The following is a 16,823-nucleotide window of genomic DNA, read 5'->3' on the forward strand; positions in this document are numbered from 1 at the left end:
AGATACTGTGTCTGAAACTGAGCTGAACTCTACGGTAAAAATGTACTGACTATCTTTTAAGTCAACTGAGAGACTATACAAGCTCAAAAAATAAGAAATCATTGGCGCATTATGTTTATGTTTAGCCCTGCTTTAGTTTCTAAATCTTGTGAACAGACGCAGATGCAGAAAAATACATTTATGAAGCATTTCCTTCAGCAGTACTCATCTGTACCTCTTGCGGTCCCAGATGTGCACTTAACATGAAGCAGAGGGACAGGAAGTGTCATAAACGATTCACGGACAGTGCACTGAAGGTAACTGAGACGGAATCTGCAGTAAAGCACTTTTGAGACCTGGGAACATGAGAATTATTCCCAGATTTCAGATGTAAAATATTCACTTAAAAGAATACTCCACTGAATCATCTTCTGAAAAGTTTGAAGCATGCTGCTCTGTGGGGAGTGCTGCCTTCCTTTAGATTCGATTTATAGACATTTCATTGGATTTAAATGGCAGCCAAGAGTCATTTGTTTAAATCAGACATAGCAAAAATCATAATGATCATTATATTGGAAATCTGTATTTTATTTAAATACTGATTGTTTAATGCCATTATGCTCATATACTGATGACATTACATGGATATGCTCAAAAACAATCTTTGAACAATGGTTTTTATTAGAACTTTTAATATTATTTAACGCAAAATCAAATTGAGGTTGTGGGGAAGACATGACTGTAGAACCAAACCACTTCAGCCTTCACTACTGGAGGTCTGCAGGTATATGGAGGCAGTGAGAGGCCCACATGGCAGTGGATTTGCACATCTCCTGCATGTTAGCCAGAGATTTAGAGAGTGATCCACAGAAACTATGTGGCAACTTTTTTAAGTTTCAAGTTGTTGTTTTTCTTTAAGAAGTTGGCTACACAAGAAAAAGTTAATTGTCTTTCATTTTAGCAAATGCCACAAAGAAACATATGTTTGCATTATAACAAGATGACCTCCAGGAGATATGCTAATTATGATTCTTGCCGATGGCAGCAGTGAAAGTATGATGTTTTTCATCATACAGAAGGAGGAGGTCAGTGGGGTTGAATGAATGTTTTATTGACCCATCTAGCCACCCCACCCTTTTAGACTTTGTGTCTCCACAACAGCACTAGTAAGAAACTAGTATATACTGTATGTATATGTGCATATAAACACTCAGTCTTAGACTATTTCTTTTATTGGCTCTTACCCACCTGTAGTTACTTATGAAGAGCAGCCAATCAGGGGAAGGAAAGGGTAGTAAACTGATAGGCTGCACCAAGGCCCAGTATAAGGTAGATATCAAGTATCAATCAAAGCTACCCTAATGAAGTAGCTTTAGAAGAGACAGATTTAAAAATAAGCAAAATACATCCCCTTTAAAGTAAAAGATAGTTTAAATGTATAGTTTTAAATAAGTTTAAAATGAGAAAGACCTTCGACTTGAATCCTCATAATGCTGCAGTTCTTGCTCGGCGCAGAAAACATTCAAAATTAGGCAAATAGCATCATGCACAACAACTATACTCAAAAAGACTCAGGGAACACTTGTCATCCTTAAATTTCATAGTCAGGGTAATCTAATTGCAGACACACAATAAAAAAATGCCTGAAGGTGTCGTAGAAATAGCTGTCGCGCTTTTAGTACATAAACAATTCATTGTGTGTGTATACTTCAGGAGCCTGCGGTGTATTTATGTGAGCGAGTACACAAGAGTACGATAACAAGAGCCCACGCCGTGAGCAGTAATCTGCTAACACAGTGGATTGAGTTGACTCTGCAGGATTAGCAGTGGTGTGTAACACAACACACTCTTAATTACTGCTATACAGTCATGTTCAATGTAGAGGAAGAGACAGAGATTGAAGAAGAGGGGGCACCCTTTTAATTGCTGTAATACATTCATGCACAAGCAAAGGAAAATTAAAAAGATGAAAGAGGAGCAGAGGGTGTGCTTTTTTCTCTCCAATGTCTGAGTTTGGGTATTAATTCAGACTGTACAGCCGCCTGTACGTGATTTAACGAACCTGGCACACACAAATACACACACACACGTCACCAAACTATCTGTGATCGAGTTGTTCTGTGCTACAGCCACAAGTGGATGAGGCTGTTCTGTCATTGTCATCGCCCTCGTCCTATCAGCGTGTCAGTGTGTGTGGGTGCGGGTGTGTGTCAGGGGCGGAGGGAGAGCGAGGCTGCCAGTTGTGGCAGATCGATATCACTGACTGAGAGATCACAGGAATGCTTAGTGCCCATCAATGACTGCAGTGTGTGTGTGTGTGTGTGTGTTATGCAGTATCCCACAACAGAGGGGGGCAGGATGAATGGTTTAACAGACAGATGAGTTGATGAATCCTATTTTCTTTCCTAAGTTTCCTCATCTCTCCCTCTCTTTCTGTCTGCCTACCTTGTTCTCTGTCTGAGTATCTGATCCAGCTCACGATGATGCAGCTGCAGAGATTTTACGTCTTTATTCAGTTGTTCATATTGTCTCTTTCTTTTGTGCCTATTGTTTGTGTTCTTGTTTCTGACCCTTCTCTGCTCATCACATCTCAGTTTTTCCACTAGCTTTTCCATTTCTGATTCATCTTAGAGTTGAATGAGAGAATGTGCCAGTTCATTGTTATTTTTTTTAATTCAAAATGTGATATCCATCATTCTTTTAAGCATCTGCTATGACGTATTCCCATTCTTGGCTGACTGTGCAGAAACAACGGTACACTGCACAAGCGTGCAGCTACATTAGAGGCGTTAATAGCTGTCAAAAAAAAGGGCATATGTGTGCCTTGAGGTAAATGCTAAATGCTAATATGAGAACATAATTACAACTGCAATGTTAACATCCTGGTGCTCAGCAGGTACAAAGTTCACCATCGTACTTTAATGTGTTAGCAAGCAAATATTTGCTAATTAGTTCCAACAGTACAGCAGAGGCTAACACACTGGGCTAATTAAAATTCCAACCTGCTTGGATTTTGTGCCCGTCCATCTAATGGATAGAGACTGGTTGAATGAAACTATAGAACTCGCATTACAAGCATTAAGACTTTAACGTTAAATATATAAATATTATCCAATAATATCTGTTATTGTCCTGCCAATATGCAGTTAGAGCAATATATGTTTTGATATAAACACTTTTTCCCCCATTGTACCAAAATATAACTGTGTCACACTGATGTGATAGCTACATGCTTTAAGTCCAGACCCTCAGCTTTAACTGGAGGAATTAATGATTAAGGATTAACAACTGTTGAAGAGAATCAATCCCAGCATTTCTGGGATCTGTTTAGTTTGGAATCACCACTCAAACCCCTCCGGGAAGAACTCGGCCTACCCATAAAGGGTGGCTGAAGCTCAGGTGGCAGAGCAGGTCAGCCACTAATCAGAAGGTCAGTGGTTCGATCCCAGGCTTCCTTCCTTCCTTCCTCCTGCATGCCAAATATCCTTGGGCAAGATACTAACCCCATGTTTGCCTACTGGTGGTGGTCAGAGGGCCCGGTGGGGCCAGTGTCCGGCAGCCTCCCCTCTGTCAGTGCACCCCAGGGCAGCTGTGGCTACAATGTAGCTTGCCATTGCCAGTGTGTGAATGGGTGAATGACTGAATGTAGGTGACCCTGAATCCTCCCTTAGTTATGCTGCAATAGATGTAGGCTGCCGGGGGATTCCCATGATGCATTGAGTTTTTCCTTTCCAGTCACCTTTCTCACTCACTATGTATTAACAGACCTCTCTGTATTGAATTGTATCTGTTATTAATCTCTGTCTCTCTTCCACAGCATGTCTTTTATCCTGTCTTCCTTCTCTCACCCCAACCGGTCGCAGCAGATGGCCGCCCCTCCCTGAGCCTGGTTCTGCCGGAGGTTTCTTCCTGTTAAAAGGGAGTTTTTCCTTCCCACTGTCGCCAAAGTGCTTGCTCATAGGGGGTCATATGATTGTTGGGCTTTTCTCTGTATCTATGAAGCGCCTTGAGGCGACATTTGTTGTGATTTGGCGCTATATAAATAAAATTGAATTGAATTGAAAATTGAATTGAATTGAATTGAATTGAATTGAATTGAATTGAATTGAATTGAATGTAGTGTAAAGCGCTTTGGGGTCCTTAGGGACTGAGTAAAGCGCTATACAAATGCAGGCCATTTACCATAAAGAATCCACACAGAGAACATGTCCAGTCTGGACTTCTTGCAGTTAGGTAATAGTGCTAACGACCACACCAATGTAGTAGTAGCAGTATATGCTTTTCACAAAGATTAAGTCATGCAGGTCTAAGTACATGCAGCCGGTACAGTGAAACTGTATTTCTTTGACATATTTCTTCAGAAATTAAGCAGACAAAAATCTGGAGATGAGTGTGGTTAAAGCACCACACGGAGTCCTGAGAGATCTCAGAAAATAAATCAGCTAATCCTTAGCCTCCAAATACAAAACTGATCCATCAAAGACAAAGTAAAAACTTTTTGAGTCACTAAAAAGGTAGTGTGGTTTATTCTGAAAGAGCGATAGGGAATGGCGTAGTCATCCACAGAAGAAAATAGTGGTGGCTTATCACAGGATCCTTTCCATGGTGAAAACCCCTAAAATTCAGCCAGGTGAAAAACACTCTCCAGGAGGTAAGGATATCAAATCCAGGTCCATCGTAATGAGAAAACTTCACACGAGAAAATAAAGCAGGTTCACCACACGGTGTAAAGTAGTGATTAGACTTGAGAACAGAAAAGCCACATTAGACTTTGCCAAAAAAACATCTTTAAAAGAAATGCAGGTCTATTCCATATACTGGAACTCAGAGCAGCAAAGCTTTGAATGGCTTATGGTCAGAAACATTAAGTATTTAAAAACACAACTTTTAAAAGTAATCTGATGTGGGAATACATGGTTCCAAGTCCCACTAAGACACTGCGGCTTATTGACGTCTGAAGACAGAGAAATCACAAAGATGTTTCCTCACATTGATGACTGAACAGGCATCAAGTCAGGATTATAGATTGTTTTCTAACTACATATAGCCCCATGAAAACAGGGGAGTGTTTTGAAAAACAACAACAGTAAGTCTTTATTCTAAGCACATACAACAACAGCTAAAACAGCACACATGTGTAAGTAGTAGTAGCTGCTTTTTCTGTCTGTTTATTGACCATCCCAACAAACTAGCTAGCAAGCTAGCTTAGCTAAAAAAATAAATAAAAACAGATTAACTGTGTCCCAAAGCCAAGGCTGATAGTACACTCTTTCAGATATTATCAAGTGCAACACTATGTCTCTTTTCTGCTGTCGATACTTCACATCAACCCACCTCATGTTTGGGTTACTCAGTGATATGATGAGCCAGAGATCAAGAGCTGCTCATCTACAAATCAAGACTGAAGTACAGAACATTTTCTGGCTATTGAATGCATTACCTGCCGGGGGGAAAGCTGGTGTTGGTGGTAGGGGAAGTGCTTAATGTTCTTTTTGCCTGAACTGTTGTTAATAATTACGGTTGATATATTTGATGTGCTTAAAACAAATGTGAAACAAAATTAATATCCTAGAAAGGACGGTGAGCTAATTCATCTGCTTAGAGCAGCTGAAGATTAAAGGCTTCAAGTGCTCTTTAAGGAAGTGACACAAGAATGCTTTATTGCCTTTCACTGGAGAGTTAGAGAGCTCTGAACCTTAGAAACTTTTTATTTTTTGATAAAGTCAGCAGGAATACACAATATTAACTACCTATGGCCTCAGTCCAGATCCTGCACATCCATCAAACTCTGAGTTCTTTGTCTCTCTATTTTGCATTCTGTCTGTCATGCCTCTTCCTCATTTCCTTCCTTTTTGTGCCACTTTGCATCGTCAGACTACATCCTCTCATCATTGATCTCCTGTCCACCATCCTACAGCCAGAGGTGTCTTTCTCTTTGTCTGTTGCTCTTTTTCATTTCTCTCCCATTTTCTCTCTTGCCTTTAGTCCACCCTGCCCCAAACTGGTAGCAATCGAATCCATCTCAATTCCAAAATGAACTCTGCTAAATAATTGAAAGTTCAATTCCAATATTGTGAATGAATACCTGCTACGTAACAATAGCCTGTTCAAATTTCTCTCCATCCAGCCCGTCGCTTTTTCCCCCCACTGTGATTAGGTTGTTTCCCATCCTCGGCACAGAGTGTACCGCTCTGTGGCTAATTGGCGAGTTCAATCAGAGAGACAAATGAAGACAGGAGACACTGACCTTTCAGAGGTAGTCACTGCTGTCCTGTCTTTTCACCTCTCTGCACTTTCTCCTCTTCTTTTTCCACTCAGTTTCTGCTACATTTTGACTCTGCTTTTTGCATCTTTCTGCTTTGCTTCTTCTCTCTTATAATTTCCATCTCCTCTCTCTTGTAACCTTTCCTTCATCTCTCATCGCCTTCTTGTCTTCTGCCCTCCTTTTCTTTTCTTCTATCCTCTTCCCTCAGCGGGAAATGAGTTGGCAGTCATTCCAATTTATTTTGACAACTTATTCTCCAGCTTGTCAGAAGAAAATTACAGTGCATACATGCTCGCAGACATTTTTCTGTGTGTGCTCGTACTGTATGTGTCTGTTTTCACTGCCACATATAGCTAAAAACCCACTGCTTCCCACACCCAGCTATTCACGGAGGGAAAGAAAGCAATGGTCCAGAGCAGAACAATGGTTGCCTCCATGGTGTGGCGGAGTCGTTTATCTGTTTGAGGCCGGAGCATGTCCCACTTGTTTTCCATCTGACCCGCCAACCGTGACTGATGGTGCAACCACACCACGTGGGGGTCTACATTACAGCATGACCTCTCTGTGTCAGGCACACTTGCTAATGGCTGCTGTGCTGTCGTTCATCACAGCAATGGCCTGGGAGATGTGAATGATCGGGCCGAGGCGTGAGCATATTTATGCATGTACGCACATGCAGACGCACCACGCCGCTATAAACACAACACCGTGAAATTCCAGCAACGGATGAATCATTTCCGAGTTTTCACATATTCACTGTTACAGTTGCAGTGTTCTTGTAGGACAAGGAAAGACTTTGTTTTCTTTTGTTTGTTCGTTTGTTACTTTAGATTGTGCGTTTTTGCAAAGTTTTGTGTGTCGGCGACTCTGCGCTGTGCAAAGAACTGCTACACAATAAGTCACCCGGCAGTAGCTTCATCAAAGCTTTTATATTTTGTTGTAATGTGCATCTGATAAGTCTTTATATGGAAAATAATTCTGTGCTGCAAAGACAAGGATATATTTGAGATGTTAATAAGTTAAACAAAGGAATGAAAATGCTGATGAACCTGATTAGCTGAGGTGCTCAGTAACATCAGTGTTTATGTGGACATTTTTAGACATTATCAAAGCTTAAGTGGGATCTTGGTAAACCATGGATTTTGCTGCAGAGATTTAAATTCACTCAACGCGTTTTCATAGTGTTCAGTGATTCAGCTTTGTTATGGGATTTTGCTATTTTGACCACTCGCAAGCTGAAAGTTCATAAGAAAGCCTTTTAACCTCTTCATATTTTTAAATTAACCCGTCTCTGCCTGTAAAAACTTCTGATGAGGCGACAAGGTGACCCCAAGCACACAAACAAACAGGCGCATGCCAGCAAAACACTGAATCTGCTGCTTTCAAGAATGTTTCAAAGACGTCTAAAAAGAAATTTTATGTCTGATGGTGTTTCACTCAGGCCTTCTGCTTTTAGCTGATGAATCTGAAAACAGCCTTTTAACGTCAGACTCTGAATATACAGCATCGATCATTCTTGAAGCTCCAAGAAAAGTAGCATTGTCCAAAAAATATGTGAGACGTGAGCGACTTTCAAGAACTGTCAGCTACAAGACATCCCACTTTTACCATTAAGCAGTTCGCTCCTGTTTTGAAATGTTCAGAAGCAAAAAATACAGACCGAATTCAATTAAAGGGATACCTTTACATCTCATCTGCATATTACAATATCTTAAACAGACAACCAAAAAACTCATACCGCCACAATCACCTCCCTCGTTCACTCTTTTGTGGGATGCCAATGTTCACATGTTGGACAGAGTAGATCGATGGTTTGAAAGAGGAGTGAAAAGAAGAACATCTATGTTTACTGTGAACGACCAGCTTTGAACAGAGGCGGCGGCTTACAACACCAACTGTCTGCCATCTATAATCCACTTTTGACGTGCTTTCCAGATGCCTTAATGCCCACTCATATCCTGGGCCATTTGACTTCAATAAATCACATGACAGACTGGGGCTAGGTGTCACAAAACCCCCCCAAAAAACCTTGGCTGATTGTGACCCACACCAGTTTTCACACCTTGGCTAGTGTGATTAGTTAGAGCAGCGGTCTCCAACCTTTTTTGCGCCATGGACCGGTTTATGCCCGACAATATTTTCACGGACCGGCCTTTAAGGTGTCGCGGATAAATACAACAGAATAAAACTAGTACCGGTACCGAAAAAAGAAGATTTATTCATAACACACGTGAAAAGACCCAGGAAAACCGAGTTAACGATAAAAACGATAACAAAATAACGCTGAAAACCGATAAAAACCCTGAAAACTATACATTTCACACCTGAGCCTCAACTCTCGCGGTCCGGTACCAAACGACTCACGGACCGGTAGCGGTCCGAGGCCCGAGGGTTGGGGACCGCTGAGTTAGTGGATCAATAGGGGGTCCATGTCCCTTTTGCGGGACAATCCCATAGGGCTTAAAATCTGGCACTCTCTACGGTTTTTTCTTAGAACTGAAACTTAAAGAAGTCCAGACGCTTTTCTTTCCAAGCTCCTTAGGCTACAATGACCTGGATGACTGGGAACCTTCACACCTCCCTTGCATCTCCAAAATGACTTTTCAAGCTGGGGTAGTCTGTTGCCATCAGGAAATGCCTATACCATGGACGAGTGCATGCCCTGGAACAATTTTTAGTTGGGTGGTACCAAGGTTATTATCGTTAACGAAAACTAACGAAATAACGAAAACTAGAAGTGAAAAAACATTTTCGTTAACGGAAATAAAAATAAAAACAAAAAAAGGAAAACTAACTAAAACTGTAATGAGTGTTCACAAAACTAACTAAAATTAACTGAATTTATAGCAAAAATGTGTTTAGTTTTCATTGATGTGTGCGTGTCATACAATAGTCAAGGGTGAAAATGAAGTTTAGTTTCCAGGTTTTTTTCTTGCTGTGTCTCATTATGCCAGCAGGTGGCAGTACGTTAGTCGAGTCGTCTGTGTTACTGCTCCGTCCACGCGCAGAATCATGTCAGGAAAAGTCGGAAGAAAGCGCCAGAGTCCAATTTGGGATTACTTTGAATATGACTGTGTTTTGGATAAAGCAAGTGTCTTGTAGTGGAAACAGACAAATTATGAGGGACATTTCTAAAGGGAAAAAAATCCCACAAACCTTAAAGTGCATTTGAAAAGCTCACACAAGAAGGCTAACCTAGCTTACCTTGAGAAGGTAAGGGAGCACACTCAACCCTCATCCCCGGAAAACAGAAGCTAACCCCAGGCAAGGCAGCGTGATGCATCCCGAGACAACAGGACGGGGATATCTACACAACTGTGTGAGTCAATTACCTTCAAAAAGTTTATCAATTCACTTGAACCAAAATTACGAACACCCGGTGCTGCAAGAGTTAATAGTCTCATTGGGGCCAAGATATACATTTTATAGTTGCCTGGTATCAATGGTTGTTCATCTGCCTTTATTTATTTATTTATTTAAAGAACCCATAGGTGGGAATGTGAGTTGTCTGTCTCTGCGTGTTAGCCCTGCGACAGACAGGCGACCTGTCCAGGGTGCAGTATGGTAGCTGGAATAGCAACATACCCAAGGATGAGCAGAATGACTGATATGATGAAACTGGGATTTTGTTACACTTAATTATTGCAAACACAACTAAAACTATAACTGAAACTAATCAAAACTAAACTGAAACTAAGGATTTTCAAAAAAATAAAAACTAAACTAAACTAGCAAACAATTGGTAAAAACGAATTAAAACTGATATAAAATTGAAAATCTGAAGTCAAAACTAAATAAAAATAAAAACTAATGAAAATTGCAAAACTATTAAAACCCTGGGTGGTACACATAAAATTAATATCCAGATAAATGCCAGACCCTAGAGTTTCCCAGCAGTTTTGCAGTGAGATAGTAACTTGGTCTTAGGTTCTTTCCCCTTTCTTTCACCTTTGTTCTCCTCGGCATCTCCAGTTTTTCCCATTATTATATCAATCTAGATAGCTAGGTCTGTTTTTTTCCATTGTTAAGCTTGCACTCACTCAGTGTAAATAATTAATGTTTTAAATATCTGAAATATGCAGTTATTAAATAACATTTAAAATAAGAGAAATAAGACGGTTTGTGTTAAAATGCTTCTTTGTCAAGCATGCAGCCATTTAACCTGCCAGCAACACTAGCCTGTATCTGTGCTCCTCTCACACTACATGTTTTACTTTGACCTTGAGCTGACACTGGCAGTGATTATAAGTATTTTCTTGTAGTGTCAAGCAAGTTTCAAGGGTAAATCGAAGTTTCACTTGCAATGGTCCCAATGTACCTCTTTTTCACAGTTTAAGAAAAAATACAGTCCTTGATCCCTGATCCAGCCTCCCAGAAACAGCAAGTTGAGACACTTAATGGCCTCGCATGAGGGGATAAATCCATGCTTCTGTGTGTGTGGGTGTGCATGTGCTTGTGCATGTGTGTGATGAGTTCAAAGCCTTTAGTCGCACAGGGATAAAGAGTCAATTTGGTCAGGGGGACATCGAACCGTTTGCCCTGTAGATTGCCTTGTTAAACAGCACTTGTCTACCTGTCAAAATCTCTCCAGACCTTTTATCTGTCTACTCCAATAATATCAGCCGCTACTAGAACAGCATATTAGCAGAACAGTCGCCTCTGAACTTCAAAGTGCTGTGCTCTTTTTTGGCTAGACATCACATTGCTTAAGAGCCCCCAGGTGCCATCGGTTGAGTTTTTGCTTCCTTTTTTTTCCCTCTCACATTTGAAGTGCGTTCAGTTGGTCCCACAGCATTTTGCATCTATTGTCAGATTGCACCGAGTCTCTCGCTGCTTTCTAACGTTGGCCTTTTCTCACTGATTGCTTCCCTTCTACCATGAGATATCTTGTCTAAGGAGCAATCATGGGAGACAAACTCGGCACTGGATTTCACGGAAGCTCAGTTCTTCAAGGCGCATCAGTTTTTCTGATTTTATTTTAGTTTTAATCCATTTTGTTTTCACACTTTCTTCCTTCATCCAGTCACATCAGTTACATTTACATATTCCCTCGCGCTGAATGAAGTGTAGGTGGCATGTGTGCGTGTGTGTGTCTGTCTTGTGAATGTAAATGTGTGATATCCTGTTCCTCTAAATACACCGCTAAAGCTATTGCTCATCATCTCTGGAAAAATGAGCTGAATAAATATGATAATGAAAAGAATGGCGAGATAAAATGCTGCAATAGATCTCACTTTATTACAGACACTGACTTGTTAGTCTCTTGCTGCACTACAAAATAACAAATGTGCGTACGTTTGATGTGAGATCTAATTAAATTATTTCTTTCTTGACTGTTTATGGCTCCATTTTCTGTTTTCTTAAATTTTCATCATTGTTTTTCCTTTTCTTCCACACTCCGTCTTTATTCTGGAATCTATTATACTTGTAAACTTAATGTGTATTGAATCGACGTCTTCTTATCCTTGACTGGCGTCCAGTCAGGTGCCACTGGTGTCGTGCACATTCACAGTATCCTTTGGAGTCTCTGCAATGACACATCGACTGCAGGGGATATTGGAGCCAAGAGATAACAGTGGGATTTTTGAGTGCTGGCAGTGAAGTAGTACACTGGAAGTTTGTCGGCCAGGGGGTTGTGGTTAATGTCCCGTTTGGGAGTGCATATTTGTGTTTTCATCCGCCTTTCTTTCTCTTTTCCTTGGTGGTTAGGATTAGGTGCCAGTTGCTACTTGATTAGGTTTAGGCATCCAAAATGAGGGATGCATCGATATAATATTTGAATTGAATATTGGCCTGATCCTGGCTCTAAATGTTGCTCTGTAAAGCACCTTGAGGCAACTGTGGTTGATATTTGGCATAATAAAATAAATAAAGTTATGACTGAATTATGTGCCATGCTTTGGCAGTAGTGCACTTCTTGCTAGCAGTAGAGCTAGCATAGCAGTACATAACATGTTATGTTATATCAGAATTCATAAAAAATGAATTGGGACATCTTTAATGAAAAGTTTCCAGTTAGGTTTAAGAAATGGTTCGCGTTTTAATTAAAATGACCTCCATTCAATTCAATTCAGTTTTTGAAGGTAAAGGTAGAGTTAAATGAAAGTCTTTGCTAGAGGCCATATACAAAGCCAGAATGACAGCCCTTATTTTGAAGAGCTAATATTGCACACAAAAATTTCCTGTTTCTGTTCTCAGCGTGGACCGACACAAGACGTTGTTCTCTGCACTGCCGTCTCATTTTTGTATCAACCAAAAAGCCAAGCAGGAGGAGAAGGCATTTTTGTATTGGCAGAATATAATACGAATCCCTGCATGGTATTTTGAAAATGCCTCATACAGCAAGTGATGTCTGAACACTCACTGTACCTCTTCACAATGCACGTACCAACAAGAACAAATTGATTCTCAGGTGCCTCCCAGATAGAAAGCAAACCATTTTTCACTCCATATGTAGCACAGATTGTTATTCAGCTTCCATTATAGTACAGTACAGCGTGTAATCAGTGAAAATAGCCATATCCTGGCAAGCTGAAATCCATTCCATTTTTGCACCAACAGCTGTCTTTGGCCTAAGCAGCTGGCACCTTTTGATCATTCTGCCAGACTCCTGATTTGCGTTCCTCTGTGAAATGAGACACGACCATTACTCTTGTCTGTCTGCTGTGGACTGCCAACAATATTACCTCTCATATTTGCTAAAAGCTCTGTGTAAAAGTACATTTATGCGACAAGGTCCTGGCTATCACCTGCTTTGCACTTCAGAGCCATGGCTTCCCACGAGAGAGATATCAAAGTTATGCACATTATTATTATTATTATTATATTCAATTATATATTATATTATAATAATAATAATAATAATAATAATAATAATTAATTATTATTATTATTATTATTATTATTATTATTATTATTATTATTAATAATAATATTATTATTATATCCTTTGTAGGATATATTATTATTATTATTATTATTATTAATAATAATAATAATAATAATAATATATCCTTTGTAGGATATATTATTATTATTATTATTATTAATAATAATAATCATCATCATCATCATTATTATTATTATTATTATTATTAGTATTATTATTAATAATAATAATATTATATCCTACAAAGGATATATTATTATTATTATTAATAATAATACTAATAATAATAATAATAATATATCCTTTGTAGGATATACTCAGAAGTGCTCATTTAAAAATGTGTTCACTTTGTATTATTTATTTATTTTTTAAGCACAATACCTAATGAACCTAGTCAAGAAAGAATCATGATTCTGGTTAAACAGGCCTAACAATGATTTCATTTTCAAAAGCTCGTCTGCAAATGTACTAAGATTGATGAAGCATCAGATGACACAAAGACCATTTTGGAAAAATATCAAAACAGGTGAACCTTGAAATCTGGGCTCACGTATTGGAGTCCCATCTGCAACACAATAATGATGCTGTACACAGACAATGTTTTTCTGTTGCACTATTGACTTGTGGACTTTTAAACAGAGATTTTTGGAAAGCACTCACGAGAAAAGGAAATATACCAACACGATTGTTCAAATATTTACAAATGAGCTCAGTATACTGTACCTTTGTTACACTATTCCTGAGCCAAGCAATGTATTTTCACACTGATGTGCACTGTTTGGTGTATGCACTGACATGAACTTGTAAGTCAATATTTGGTATGACTACATTCAACACAATCTTAACTCCCTCAAGGGAGCTTTCTGTAAGTAGGCTTCAGGAATAGTCCAGCTGCTTGAAGAGCCTTCCAAAGCTCTTCTTTGGATATTGGCTCCATTTTTGTTCCTTTCCTGGTCAAGATGATCCCACACTGTTTCAATAATGTTGAGGTCCAGGTGCTGGGGAGGCAAGTCTATGACTGATTGTGTTCCACTGTGTGTGTTTGGGTTTTTTCTTCTATCCAAGTATGTTTTACTGCATTAACAGTGTGTGCTTAAAAAATAAAGCCACGCCAGTCAGACACTTTCCAAATGGTAGTTCATTGTGGCTCAAAGTCGTAGGTTTCTGCATTCATAATTTCATCAATTTTGACAAGATCCCCAACGCCAATAGCTGAACGAAGCCCCAGATATCACAGAGGATTTGGCTAGTCTGCTAAATCTATGATTTAGTGTTAATAGTTCAGAATATTTTCTGTTTGTCACAGTGTCATATTTTTTCTAATTGGTCCTTAAATACAAAATGAATTCAAAATATTTATTATGCACATATTTTAGACATATTTGAATTTATTTGTTAGTATATTGACTAAGTATTTTTAAAAAACTTCTATTGAATAAGACGTTTGACAGTTTGGGATTGTGGTTGCACAGCAAATCCAGCATGTCCAAATTAACACTGTCAGATTTGATTTCAACACTTTTAAAGTGTCTATATGGGTCCACACCAGAGAGTGTTAATTTAACTCTTTTTGGAGAGTTGGTATGTTAACTCTGATTTAGTGTTAAACACCAAATCTCTCTGGAGTTGATAATTTAACACTTGGTGTTAAGAGTTTATATATTAACTCTCAAAGAGTATTTTAGTTTAACTACGTAAGAGTTATCTTCTAATTAATTCTAAAAAGCGGGAATTTTACTGTTCTGAACTTCTAGAAATTTCTTTTGGAAATAAACATTTACTAAAAAGACACAATGGTTTTTGAAAAACATTTATTCTGAACTGTGCACCACAATTTCAAAACATTTTCTGAAAGATGTAACAGTGTACATGTTCTCACTTTCATTAGAATTTCGTTTATCAAAAGGTCTGACATAGGTGAGCTGGTAAATGCAAATAACAGCATTCTCATCACTTATTTCAATAAATACAAAATACAATATGCATGTCCTTCAGTCATCACTTTGTGGAACTTCAACGCACTTCTGCTCTTCCCCATATTCCATCTTCACAAGCATATCCTATGTGGAGATTGAATAAAAATTAGTTGACACTAATTAATGGCACAAATCAATTGCAGCACAGTAAAAAAAAAAGGAATCCTTTTTGAGCGATTACTTGTGTAAAGTATTTTCCCAAAAGACAAGGACACAGACAACAGGTAATACTGAACTAAATGTAAAACCTCAACCTTTTTCATTTTTACCTAAACCGTGTGCACAAAACTCTGGAGGAATCTAAGTGCTAACGTAGAACTCAGTCGGGACTCGGGACATCTGCTACTGCTGTTTGCTCGTTTTTTATGGGAGATCGTTTTCAGGCTTCAATTAGCACCATTATATCAACATTTCACATTCTAGACATTGTTTTAAGTGTATTTGACCAAGCTTTTTTTCAAGGCTGTGGTATTTGCCCGCAAACAATACCTTTCAGCTAGCTAAAACAGAATATTATGCTATCACCGAGCAACATGGCTAATGCCTTTCACACAGCTTTGTCTCAACTCCAAAGAGCCACAGAAGTAAAAGCTAATAACAATAATTGAAACAATCTTTGAAAACATGACTTACCAAGCATGGCAAACAACTCAAATATGTAGAGCAAAATGTTCTGAAACGGCTTCACTTCAGCTTCGATTGGAGCCGTGCTGGGGGCGGAGTCTGTGAATTTACTCTATTGGTGTCATAGCCCCTGTAGGAGTTCAGAGTTAAGAGGTCAAGAGTTAATGTTTCCATTGTAACACCTCCAGATTTGAAATAGAAACACTCATTTTTAACACTCGATTTTAACTACTATCATTTTACACCTCAGAGTTACATTAAAAGAATGTGACTCTACTTAGAGTAAAATTAACTCTAAGACTACTAACACCAAAACATTTAACACTTTTGAATTTGCTGTGTGGATTCAATGAAAGACTTTCAACCCTGATCCATGTCAGCACAAAAAATAGTTTTTGAGATTTACCTCTGATAGGCTTTTGATTCATGCTAAAAGTAACTTTAGGAGACATTTCAGCTTTGGAAAGGATCTACTTGTGAAGTTATTGGAAAATTCCCCTTGGACATCATTGTCTGTTACCTGCTGTTGGAAACGAAACTTTGAAAGGCCCCACAAGCCGTGTAAAAGAAATGTTACAGTCACTTTTAGTTTAGCACCTCTAATGGTCCCCCCATTGTGCAGAATAATTAGAGGCTTTTTAAATGTCATAGAGCCATCAGCATGATGCTGTAATTAAAAAAGAAAACCCTTTATGAGTGTCATAATGAATTGGCAAAGTCATTATCATCATCGCTAAACAGGCTTTGTTCTTCCACTGACTGCATGTGTGCGAACATTCTGTCATTTGTTTAATGAATCACTTTGGACTGTCTGTCCTTGGATAAAGTAGAATGACGGTTTGATACATTAAATTGTGAATATTTGGTGACATGTTTTTGGTTCATGTCGTTCCCCGTATTCTTTGCCCTTCATTCGCTGTTTGACAGAATTATTTTGTTGCATTCTCTGAAAAATTTGCAAATTTTAGCAAAGTCACATAAATTCTTTTGTAAATGACTGAATCTTCCTCTTCTCCTTCCTTTGAATGTTCCCTTTAAGATTCACCGCGGAGCTTCATCTGCTTTCATCTCACCCCGTTCCTAGCATCCT

General features: G+C 38.9%; 1 protein-coding gene and 1 long non-coding RNA gene across 2 annotated transcripts in view; one reads left to right on the plus strand and one right to left on the minus strand.

Moving 5' to 3' along the window:
* Positions 1–16,823, plus strand: part of LOC146526191 (neural-cadherin-like) — a 381,462-nt gene that overhangs the window by 23,235 nt on the left and 341,404 nt on the right. The gene's annotated exons all lie outside the window — the stretch shown is intronic.
* LOC146526192 (uncharacterized) lies at positions 15,145–16,072 on the minus strand. The gene is made up of 2 exons (XR_014869401.1): positions 15,743–16,072; positions 15,145–15,193 (listed from the first exon to the last, which is right to left on the minus strand). It is a non-coding gene; the product is annotated as an uncharacterized LOC146526192 (long non-coding RNA).

The sequence above is a fragment of the Neolamprologus multifasciatus genome, chromosome 1, assembly GCF_963576455.1.
Source record: "Neolamprologus multifasciatus chromosome 1, fNeoMul1.2, whole genome shotgun sequence".
NCBI classification, from domain to species: Eukaryota; Metazoa; Chordata; class Actinopteri; order Cichliformes; family Cichlidae; genus Neolamprologus; species Neolamprologus multifasciatus.